Here is a 10,388-nt window from a genome sequence, read left to right on the forward strand (position 1 = left end):
TCTTCCTGCCCAATTGATTCTCCACTTCTTGCTGAAACACTTTGAACTTTTCAAAGGTTTCCGACTTGTGCTTGATTAAGTAGATATATCCATATCTACTATAATCATCGGTAAGGTTACATAGAAGCGGTTAGCATTCCTTGTGGCAGATTTAATGGGTCCACACACATCGGTGTATATGAGATCCAACTAACCCTTACCTCTTTCACAAGTACCAGTGAAAGGTGACTTGGTCATTTTCCAACCAGAGAAGATTCGCATGTGTCATCCGAATTTAAGTCAAATGGCTCCAACACTCCATCCTTTTGGAGTTGGACTATGTGCTACTTGTTGATACGTCCAAGACGACAATGCCACAAGCATGCCTTGTCCAAACCATTGGACGAATCAATAAAGAATAAACTCCAATCTTGGTGACAGGTGATGCTTTCCAATTCCGCATGATCAATTTCATCTTCCCGTGCTCCAAATCCTTACTTCTTCTTAGACACTACAGATCAGAAAAAATGTGAAAACCACATTCTGTATCAAGGAACCAAGAACTAGCATGTGATGAGTTATTAGATTGAATAGTATAAATACCTACGAAGGTGGGCTTTATCTTCCCATCCTTAATGTCCTGCAAGTACTTAGGGCAGCTTTATTCTAGTGCCCCTTTTCATGACAATGGAAGCACTCGTCTTCCTTTGGATTGGATGAGGGAGCAGCAGAACCACCTTTGGACGCAATACAAGAGGATCCATCACGAGACTTTCCCTTGTGATAGTTGAAAGGAGCTTTCCTTTTCTTTCCCTTCCCATGTTCAATTGCTAGGACTAGGGCATCCGAAGTAGGAGTGGGTACAACATATTTTCCTTTTAAACTACTTTCAACAGTTCACAGTAGGCCTTGAAGCTTGCTTAGAGTGACTTCCTCCTTGTTCATAAGATAAGTCATTCTGAACTAATCATAACAGGGTGGTAAAGAGTGTAGGATAATATTGATAGCTAACTCTACATCAAATTTGACATTTAACTTCAGCAAGCGGTCCACATATCTTTGCATCTTCTGCGCATGAGCCGTGATGGACTCTTCGTCCTTCATTTTTTTGTTATCATGGAGGCAATGATTTCATACCTTTCTTTTCGTGCACTCTGATGGTACATTTCCATCAAGTCTTGGTGCATCTCGAAAGGCCAGAAGTCCTCATAGGACTTCTGAAGCTCAGACGTCATAGTAGCTACCATGATGCATGACACCTTTGTTGTATTTGGTGTCTAAGCCTATAACTATAACTGAGATGTACTTGACCCGATTGTAGCATGGTCCTTTTGGGTTGCCTTCACCAGTGCAATTTGATAGGATGGACTTTTGAGAGTAAGGTTATTTATGATTTATTAATATATTACAAGTATAATATATTAATATGAAATCATATTATTTAATTAGTATTGATCAAGAATTAATTTGGAATTAATTTTATGATCAAAAGAGACTAGTTAAATATATGGGGATTGAATATGTAAATCAATGATTCCAATAGTGTGGGGCTAATGATTCATGGTTATTTAGGATGGGAGATAATCCATGGAGGTTAACCCATGGAGCCTAAGTAGTATGAAAGGTCATTTGGGTTTACAAGGTGTAACCCTAGCATTTGCTACACTATAAAAGCACACCCTCATGACCAAAATCAGTTGCCACAACATTCTTGGAGAGTGTGTATTGATTTTGTGCTAAGTAAATTATTCTCTCAAGCCTCCTCTTACATATTGGTGCTTGTGAACCATTAGAGGCATCATACTTGAGGTGCTCAATCTTTCAAAGGTCAAGAACTACAAGTTATTCTAAGAGGTAAGTTATCTAACTAGTTGTATTGTTCAGTTGACAATTTGTATGCTAGTTAGGATATATGCTTTGGAAAAGTGAAAATATGCATGTATAATTAGAGAAAACATATATCCAAATCATTTAGGGTTGCATGTGCACCATAGGAGTGTTATAGTGCTCAAAACCCAACAGTGGTATCAGAGCCTAGGATTGTTTTTTGTTATACTTGATGCTTGTTGTTTGTCAAAGTTAAAAAAAAATTGATTTTTTGGCCTCTGATTGATGAACTCGCTGAGTCCACTAGCTGACTCGACGAGTCCACTCAGTAACAAAGCAACTCAACGAGTCAGTTTATACACTCGTCGAGTTGCAGGCTCTGGTTGCAGAAATCCATGGTTTTTAGCCAGAATTGGATTAGGATCATTATCACAAACTGTTTTGAATCATAAATATGTTATTCTGATATGGTAGTGATCATCCTCATCCAATTACAAGATAATTGTCAAAGTTTTAAGATAATTGTTGATTTATATGATAAAAAAAGTTGCTTTGTTGACTTGATATTATCTTGTTTATGAGTTTAGCTAGATCAATCATTAATTATATGATAATTTTAGTTGTTGATAAATTGATCTAAATGAATTTTAATGACCTCCATAACTTGTCCTCAAGTTATGGAAAGTGAAAGGACTCATCCTTAAAATTGCATTAAACTCATAAGTTATAGAAATGAAGAGTTTTGACAAGTTTGAAAACTTGCCCTCAAGTTTTGGAATTTGTAAATTCTCACTAATGAAACTTTAATTCAAAACCCTAGAGTTTTAAAAGTTAAAATTCAACCCTTGTACTTTATAATATTATAGGTTTAATATATATATATATATATATATATATATATATATATATATATATATATATATATATATATATATATATATATATATATATACGTATAAGACAAGTCAGTCTTACCGTTAGTAAGCCTCATTCACGAAGCCGAACTATAAGGGGGGGGGGGGGGGGCATAAGGTTACTGCCTATAAAATGGTGGTTTAATGAGTGTCCACTCTCACCCACCGCTTCCTTGACTAGTGGAGGGTCATTAGCCGAACGGGTAGGATAGGACATTAATTCTCCCTCATTAAAAGTATAATGATAAATATAAAGTAACTAAACTTTTATTAAATTCTGAATCTTAGACACTTTAGGAATATGTGAGAATGGTGATAATCCATGAAATTACACTTTGCACCTGATTAAGTCGTTAGTGGAGCGTGTGTGGTTAACAAACATACTAATTTGGGACTTACAATGTGGCAAAGGGTAGCTTGATGGTAATCATAGATCGATGGAACGTGTATGGTTAACCGACACATTGATTAGGTGATTTGTAACATTAAATGTACCAAGCTAGTTTGCATGGTTATTCACACCTTGTTTGTGATCATCGACATCCCAGTCACAAACTTGAAGGGCACAATCGAGATTTAAACATGCCATTGAAAAGTTCAATGAATCTCAGAGGATCTTGGCATTTCAATTCAATTAAAACTTAATAATTTGTTTTCTTTTACATCGTGGAAATTGGTAAATCGCCATTTACCTACCTTCAAATACTTCACAATTGGATTATGACATCCCTTTTCGCAATTGTAGAATTTTGTGTTGGGTCCTAGCCTTAATATTTCATTTGGGTGTAATATTAAGGATTATCATCTAATGTAAACTTTGCTCTTATTCCTTTTTAGATGTCAATCCCAAACAATGCTTCCAACCCAATCCCATCAGGCACTTTCTCCCTCATGAACCTATGTGGGAGGTTCATTTTCAATGGCTCGAACTTCAATGATTTGATTCAAAACATCCGAATGGATATTCATTATGAGGAAAAAGAATATGTCCTAGATAAGGACCTTAAGGAGATTGATGTCAGTACTACTACTCCCGAATAAATCGTTGCACATACTACTCATGAGAGGGATGCGACAAAGGTGTTGTGTCTAATGATTTCTACGATGACTGCTGAGCTGCAGAAGTCCTATGAGGACTACTATCATTTTAAAATGTATCAAGATTTGATGAAAGGATACCATCAAAGTGCTCGGCAGGAGAGGTATGAGATCATTGCCTCCATGATCGCAACCAAAATGAAGGATGGTGAATCCATCATTGCCCACTTGCAAAAGATGCAAAGATTTGTGTACCGCTTGCTTAAATTGAATGTCAATTTTGATGAAGAGTTGGCAATAAATATTATTCTACACTCTTTACCTTCTTGTTATGACCAGTTTCGTATGACCTATCATTTGAATAAGGAGGAGGTCACTCTTAGCAAACTTCGAGGCCATCTAAGAACTGCAGAAAGCAACTTGAAAGGCAAAGTCGGTTGTGTCTACTCCTACTACTACTTTTGCCCCTGTTTTGGTAATCAGACATGGGAAGGGAAAGAAGAGTGCTTCCAGTGGCACCAAAGTTGGTTCTGCTAATCCGAAGGATATAGAGTGCTTCCACTGTTATGAAAAAGAGCACTTGAAACGAAGCTGCCCCAAGTACTTGCATCACATAAAGGATGGCAATATTAAGCCCTCCTTTGCATGTATTTACACTATTCAATCTAATAACTCATCACATGCTAATTCTTGGGTCCTTGATACATGTTGTGGATTTCACATCTGTTCAGATTTGCAGGGACTAAAAAGAAGTAGGGATGTGGAGCGTGGGAAGATAAACTTAATCATGGGAAATAGGAAACCATCGCTAGTGACCAAGACTGGTGTTTATTCTTTATTTCTTAGTAATGGTTTAAATTTAGATTTGAATAATTGTTGTTACTCGGCCGATATGGTGAAAAATATTATTTCCTTTCACAGTTTGTATAAACAATGTTTTACCTTTTCTTTTAATAATGAAATTGGTGGTATTAATGCTTATTACAAAGGTGTATTTCATTTTGAAGCATTACCTTGCAATGGTATATATTAAAATATGATGGTTGTAGATAACATAGGAAATAATGTGTTGGGCATTGATCCTTCCAATGATTTGGATAAAGCATGCTACTGGCATTGTCGTCTTGGACATGTCAACAAGAAGCACATAGCCCAACTCCAAAAGGATGGAGTCTTGAAGTCATTCGACTTGAAGTTGGATGACACTTGCGAATCTTGTTTACTTGGAAAGATGACTAAGTCACCCTTCACTGGTACTTGTGAAAAGGGTGAAGGTCTATTGGATCTCATACAAACTGATGTGTGTGGACCATTCAGAACCGCCACAAGGGATGCTAACCGCTTGTATGTGACTTCCACTGATGATTACAGTAGGTATGGCTATATCTACTTAATCAAGCATAAGTATGAAACCTTTGAAAAGTTCAAAGAGTTTAAAGCAAGAGTTGGAAAATTAATTCGGTAGGAAGATATAGATGTTGTGATCTGATCGAGGAAGAGAGTATCTTAGTATTGAGTTCCTAGACTATCTTAAGGAATGTGGAATTGTTTCACAATTGTCTCCACCTAGGACACCATAGCTTAATGGTGTAACTGCAAGGCACAATTGAACCTTTCTAGACATGGTTCATTCCATGATGAGTCGAGCTTCGTTACCCATTTCATTTTGGGGGTAGGCCTTAGAGACTGCCGCCCATATCCTTAATATAGTCCCTACCAAAAAGTTTTCTAAAACACCTCACGAGATGTGGACAGGGAAGGTTCCCTCGTTAGACCTCATCAAAGTTTGGGGTTGCGTGGGTTTCCTGAGACACGAGACTCATAACAAGCTCGAACCTCGAAGTGAGCGATGTAATTTCAACGGCTACCCACAAAATTCCTTTGGATATCTCTTCTATAGATCGAGTGACAATGTTGTCTTCGTCGCAAGGAGAGGAGTCTTTCATGAGAGAGAACTCATATGCCAAGCGGACAGTGGGAGGCAAATCGACCTTGAAGAGCTTTAAGAGTCAAGTGGTAAAGGAACCTCTAACATTAGCTATCAACCTCAGGAAGAAACTCCTGTTGAGCCAATTGACGAATCCGTACCTCTGAGGTGTTCCGGTAGAGTTAGTGTTCCACCTGTGTTATATGATTTTCGTATAATAGCTGAAGGTGATACATTTATCAGTGATAGCACATAGTGAATCTGGATGAACCTAACAATTACAAGGAAGCCATGGAAGGCCCCAAGTCTGCAAAATGGAAAGAGGCTATGGACAGCGAGATCAGTCCATCTATGACAATCAAGTTGACAATGTACAGAGTCGTAAGACAGTCAGGTGCAAATGGATCTTCAAGAAGAAGACCGACATGGATGGTAAAGTACACACGTATATGGAGAGACTGGTTGCGAAGGGCTTTACTCAAACTCATGGAGTTGACTATAAGGAGACCTTCTCACAAGTAGCGAAGATTAAGTCTATAAGGGTTATGTTAGCCATAGCTGCATTTCGTGACTATGAAATATGGCAAATGGATGTCAAAACCGCTTTCCTTAATGGAAAGTTGGCTGAAGATGTTTACATGAGTCAGCCAGAGGGTTTTGTCAATGCAAAGTACCCTAATAGAGTGTGTAAGCTTGAGAAATCCATTTATGGATTAAAACAAGCATCTCGCATATGGAATCTTTGTCTTGATGAGAAAGTCAAAGAGTTTGGATTTTCAAGAAGTAAGGATGAGTCCTGTGTATATGTCAAAGCTAGTGGGAGTATAGTGAGCTTTCTGGTATTGTATGTAGATGACATACTTCTCATAGGAAACGATATTTCAACCTTGCAGGAGGTTAAGTCCTGGCTTGGGAAGTGTTTCGCTATGAAGGACCTTGGGGAAGCTGCTTAGATCCTAGGGATAAGGATATTGAGAAATACGAGTAAAAGACTAATAGGACTTAGTCAAAGTACCTACTTGGACAAGGTGTTGAATTGTTTCAGCATGGAGAACTCCAAGAAAGGTGACCTACATATCCAAGGCAATGCCAAACTGAGTAAGACTCAGAGTCCTAGTACATAGGCTGAGATAGCAGAGATGAGTCGAACACCATATGCTTCCGCAGTTGGCTCGATCATGTATGTTATGACTTGTACTTGTCATGATGTGGCCTTTGGTTTGAGTATGGTCAGTAGATATCAAGGGAATCCTGGTAAAGCTCATTGGACTGCGGTTAAGAACATTCTTAAGTACCTGCGGAGGACTAAGGACTGGATCCTTACCCTTGGTGGGAGTGATGACTTGAGAGTAACAAGGTATAGTGACGCCAGCTTTCAAATGGACAGAGATAATTTCCGCTCTCATTCTGGCTGGGTGTTTACCCTAAATAGAGGAGCAGTAACATGTAAAAGTTCCAAGCAGGAGAGTGTAGCTGATTCAACCTGTGAATCAGAGTACATAGCAGTAAGCGAAGCATCGAAGGAGACGATATGGTTGAAAAACTTCAACGAAGACCTTAGAGTCATTCCATCCATAAAGGAGCCTGTAGAGATTTCATGCGATAATGAAGGGGCGGTTGACTTAACCAAGGAACTGAGAGATCATGGTAGATCCAGGCATATAGACATAAACTACCACTTCATAAGACATCAAGTAGAAGAAGGACACCTCGTGGTAAAAAGGATACCGTCAGAGGACAACCCAGCAGATCCCATTTCAAAGGGATTGACTAGGGTTAAGCACCTATAGCATGTAAGGGGCATTGGGCTAATGGATGATATTAGTTTTAGTGGTTAGATAAATAGAAACTAGTAATAGCTAAATTGTAATTGATATTTGATGATTAAATAAAAGGAGTTTTATTGATAAGTAAAGTTATTGTCTTGTGTCAGTTATTTACTATTGTTTCACTTTGCATGTTTTGACTTCCAGAATAATAAGATTATTCAAACCATCCACAGTCGATCATACTTTGGAAGTAGGTAATGAGAGTAGATTGTCATGAGTTGGCTTGTAGATTGTCTAAGGAGTTAGACATAGCAAAAGTTTGCTACACCATTCATGAGTACTCCTGAAATAAGATTTGAGTATTGGATTCAACCCGTGCTCACCTGAATTACTTCATGGAATTTATCACGAGTAATTGTGAGATGATAATATCATATAATCTTCAAACCGAGATATATGAGTTGTTGACTATGAGTTGGTTGTGCATTGATGGCATGAAAGCGCATTAGTAACTTGGTGTTATAAAACGTGTCGTTGTGCATGATTTGATGAGTAGTTTGTACAAGCATATAATGTCGAAGTTTATCGATTCCTTTTATCCTAAAAGGATTAAAAGCGATATCTTGGGCCCCTCGATGGTTATGTTTTCACTTTGTGTCGGGACCGGTCAGAACTAAATTGATGTGTTCAGTTATGTTTTATGTCAGATGAATTGGAAACCAGGACACAAATTGCAGGACAATAAGTATGACTATGTTCCATGTATTTGTCCGCATAGATATCTTGAGAACAGAGGAATATATGATCCCTTATCTGAAGGGCGCGTCACTAACTTGGTCAGAGTTCGACAGCGGCTTTTGAAAGCTTACGATTGCTAAGTTGGATCCTGAAGTCACATTGGCAACTATAGTTATTACACTTATCTAAGTGGGAGACTGTAGGATTTGGTGTCTAAGCCCATACCTATAACTGGCATGTACTTGACCCAATTGTAGCATGGTCGTTTTGGGTTGCCTTCACCAGTGCAATTTGATAGGATGGACTTTTGAGAATAAGGTTATTTATGATTTATTAATATATTACAAGTATAATATATTAATATAAAATCATATTATCTAATTAGTATTGATCAAGAATTAATTTGGAAATAATTTTATGATCAACAGAGACTAATTAACTATATGGGGATTGATTGTGTAAATTACTGATTCTTATAGTGTGGGCTATTGATTCATAGTTATTTAGGATGGGCTAGACCAATGAGATAATCCATGGATACTCCATGAAGGTTAACCCATGGAGCCTAAGTAATATGAAAGGTCATTAGGGTTTAGAAGGTGTAAACGTAACATTTGCTACACTATAAAAGCACACCCTCATGACCAAAATCGGTTGCCACAACATTCTTGGAGAGTGTGTATTGATTTTGTGCTAAGTAACTTATTCTCTCAAGCCTCCTCTTGCATATTGGTGTTTTTGAAACATTAGAGGCATCACACTTGAGGTGTTCAAGCTTTCAAAGGTCAAGAACTACAAGTCCTTATAAGAGGTAAGTTATCTAACTAGTTGTACTGTTCATCTGACAATTTGTATGCTAGTTAGGATATATGCTTTGGATAAGTGAAAATATGCATGTATAATTAGAGAAAACATAGATCCAAAGCATTTAGGGTTGCTTGTGCACCATAGTAGTGTTATAGTAGTGTTATAGTGCTCAGAATCGAAAGCATTTAGGGTTACATGTGCACCATTGTAGTGTTTTAGAGTAGTTGTTTCTTCTTCAATATCCTTTAGCTCTTTGTACATGACATATTCCTTTTCCTCATAGCAAATGGTCATGCGGATGTTTAGAATCCAGTCAATGAAATTCGATCCATCGAAGATGACCCTTCCACATAAGTTCATGAGGGAGAAAGAGCCAGAAGTATTTAAAGCGTTGTTTGAAGTAGACATCTGAAAAGAATGAAAAGTTTCATTAGATAGAAATTCCTTAATATAACACCCAACTAAAATATTAAGGCTAGGAACCAACACTATATTTCAAAATTCGGAATAGACATTCCGTAATCCAATTGCAAAATATTTGAAGGTAGGTAAATGATAATTTACCAATTTCACCACCCAAAACTAATTTTTTTTACAGAATTAAGTTTTATGAAGTTCCTAGTTCTTTGATTTTCATTGAACTTTTCAATGACATGTTTAAATCTCAATTATGCCCTTCATGTTTGTGATTGGGATACCGAGGATCACAAACAAGGTGTGAATAACCATGCAAATTTGCATGGCACTCTCGAGTCATTTACCACCTAATCAATGTGTCGGTTAGCTACACACGCTCCATTGATCTATGACAATTCTCGAGCTACCCTTTCCCACCCTTATTAGTCCATGTTAGTGTGTCGGTTAACCACACACGCTCCACTAACGACTTGACAAGGTGCAAAGTGCAATTTCATAGAATAACACCATTTTCACATTTTTCCTAAAGTAACTAAGATTGATAATTTATGAAAACATTTAGTTACTTTATAATTATCATTATACTTTTAATGAGAATTAATGTCCTATCCTACCCGTTTGGCTAACAACCCTCCACTAGTCAAGGAAGCGGTGGGTGAGAGTGAACACCCATTCAATCACCATTTATAGGCAATTTCCTTATACCCCCCCTTATGGACCAGCTTCGTGAATGAGGGAAAATTTTGAAATTCCAAACCTGAGGGAAAATTTTGAAACCTTTCAAAAATCTTGGTTCAATTTGAAAACAATTCAATTAATCATATAATTAACCATATCACATAATTGACCTAATTTAATTTCATATAGCAAGATGATTCAAATTCCACAAATAATCAATTTATCACATAAACAATTAATTATCTCAAAATATGACAATTATCCTTCAATTTAGATCAAGATAATCATTACCTT

Source organism: Lactuca serriola, chromosome 2 (assembly GCF_051521515.1).
Source record: "Lactuca serriola cultivar US96UC23 chromosome 2, Lser_US96UC23_V15, whole genome shotgun sequence".
Taxonomy (NCBI): domain Eukaryota; kingdom Viridiplantae; phylum Streptophyta; class Magnoliopsida; order Asterales; family Asteraceae; genus Lactuca; species Lactuca serriola.